This window comes from Triticum dicoccoides, unplaced genomic scaffold (genome assembly GCF_002162155.2).
Source record: "Triticum dicoccoides isolate Atlit2015 ecotype Zavitan unplaced genomic scaffold, WEW_v2.0 scaffold75797, whole genome shotgun sequence".
In the NCBI taxonomy this organism is placed as follows: domain Eukaryota; kingdom Viridiplantae; phylum Streptophyta; class Magnoliopsida; order Poales; family Poaceae; genus Triticum; species Triticum dicoccoides.
The window spans coordinates 1-2,461 of NW_021297616.1; the positions used below are offsets into that span (position 1 = coordinate 1).

At 36.9% G+C, this 2,461-nt stretch overlaps 1 long non-coding RNA gene across 1 annotated transcript; it reads left to right on the forward strand.

The window, feature by feature from the left end:
• Positions 1 to 73: 73 nt before the first annotated feature.
• Positions 74 to 2,455, forward strand: LOC119347800. Its single transcript, XR_005168541.1, has 4 exons — positions 74 to 768; positions 867 to 946; positions 1,141 to 1,215; positions 2,121 to 2,455. It is a non-coding gene; the product is annotated as an uncharacterized LOC119347800 (long non-coding RNA).
• The last annotated feature ends 6 nt before the right edge of the window (positions 2,456 to 2,461 follow it).

Genomic DNA, 2,461 nt, shown 5'->3' on the forward strand with positions numbered 1-2,461 from the left:
CCAGCTCTCTTCTCGTACTAACTTCCCCTCCTCTAATCTGTCTATTTTTAGTGTTCCTTTATGCTCATTTTTAGTTTCTCTCTTTTTGCTTTAATTTGTTGTATGGGATCAATGGATACTTCTTAGCAAATGATCAATTGATTATTTTCTTATGACATACTATTTTTTACATGGAACTAAAAAGAACATTGGTATTCTGAGAAAATAAGATTAATGAAGTCATATATTTTGTTTAAATCAAGTAAGGTAGCATACATGTAGCTTTACTTGCTATTTTTGCATCATGGATGCTGAAACCTGATGCCATGTACATCAGTGTAAGTGTGTTGCCATGACAAGCAGATGATGTGTGTCATGATGAGAGAAACGCAAGTAATGGTTGCGTTAGTGTTGCATATATATCACTGATTGTGTGTATCTACTGCTCGGTTGATTAAATAATTAGTGGCTCACTAATTAAATAAACCTGGATGCTAGAATGAATTTGTGGCTCCCTAATTAAACAACCCAGGATGAATCTTTCTACAATGGAGCTAATTAAACAAACTAGGATAATAAAATTAATTAGTGGTTCACTACTTAACCAAGCCAGGAGGCTAAAACTTGCTATAATGGATTCTTGAATTGCTAACTTATATATGGCTCATGTCAATTGAGGATTGCATATATTCAAGCAGGTCGTCGGTGCTCTGTTGGTTGATGGATTTTTCTTATCTGCCAGCAGACCGCACTGGAGGCTGCCGCCATATCTGAGGACATCGTGATGAGGTGAGCCTCCTTCTGCCAGTGCGGCTCCCCTTTGTGGTGCCGATTCGTCTTACCCTCTCTCTCTCTCACTGATGCTCCTTCCATCTCCTGTCGTGCAGGTTGCCGCTTTGGCCATAGCAGAGGGGATCCGGCCGGCACGCCGCGTCTCCCATAAACATGCCTAATTTTATATTCAGAGGTAGCATTGATCTACTTGCCCCCTTCAAAAGGCCATATGTGTTTCTTTGTTTTACTTCTCTTTCATATCCAGTTATTTAGAAATTCTCTGCTAACCTCCCGGCAGTTAAATATGATTAGGTATAATGTGAAGCATTTGCTTGACAGAGGTACCTTCATGTCAATGTGAAGCATTTATGTTGCTATACGTTGCAGGAATGTATCCATGTACTCGGAAACCTGTGAACTCTTTGATACACCTTTTATGTGTTGCTTTTGGTCTTGATAGAGGTACTTGTGCCTCTTACATGCTCTTGTGTGCATTTTTCAATTCTAAAATAGTACATTCAATTGAAGGCTAGAGAAGATTTAGTGGTTATATCATGAGTCACTACAAGCGCCTATTTATTGAAACATTTTCCCAGTTATTTCACTACAAGTGCCTATTTATTGAATCATTTTCATCAAACTTGCACCAGTAAATAGTTGTAGCTCTTCGCATTGTCTAATCAATATGTGTCTAATCAATATGTTCATTTTGAATGCTTTGGTGAAACCTAAGCAGTAAACTCATGGACACACTCTCTCAAATGGTGAAACCACTTCTTATGTAACCACCACTCTTGTTATCGAGGTTCCAAATGGTTTTGCCTATATTTTTTATGTTGGTACTTCTTATGTCAAGGTAATAGATTGTGACCTCCATTTTGGTTCGGGTTAGGCTTTAATATTTTTGAGTCAATTATAGGTGTCGATTACATTGGTAAGATAGAAGCTAATTATGAAGTCTTCTGTTTAGATATGTAGATGTGGTCTTTCTGTTTGTGTATAAGATAATTGCTTTATCTATTTAGTGGATCCTTTTTGTTTTTGAAAATAGATAGTGTCCATGATGGAGTTGAAGTTACTGTGATAATTGGTTCATCAATTTAGCTAATCCTTACCAATTTGTTTGTCCTGTAGAGTGAGTACATGAAGGAAAATACTTACCAAAACCTTTATTTGCTGGCATGTGATAATTTTTCTTGAAAGACCTGTGATATTTATTGGTTGATGCATGTGTCATATGTTGTTTACTTGTCAGTAACCTCTATGGAGTATTTAGGCAATATGTTTCTTATAAGAATGTAATCAAATTATTAATTTGCTCCATTCTAGGGAGGATGAAATCTGATTATTAACTTATTTCATTTCAGGGAGATACATTGACAGGAAGTGCTCACTCGCTAGAATTGTTTCTATCAGGGGCAGAATTATTGTTGAAACATGCACTGTGTGAAGATGAATAGGAACCTTTCATAATTATTCCCAAACATGCCACTGTGTCATCATTGGCCAATGCAGGTATTGCTCTCTAGCTGATATATTGTTTAGTTCTTCTTGGTTTCAATTATGTTGGCCCTCCTTAAGATTGCTTGGGAATGTGAGGCTTCAAAGTTTCAACCCTGTGCAAGGCTCCAAAGCTTTACCAGTTTTCCACTTGCTTTCAAATGAATTTGTCATTGAAGAAACCATGAATTCTTTTGTTTTCTTTTTG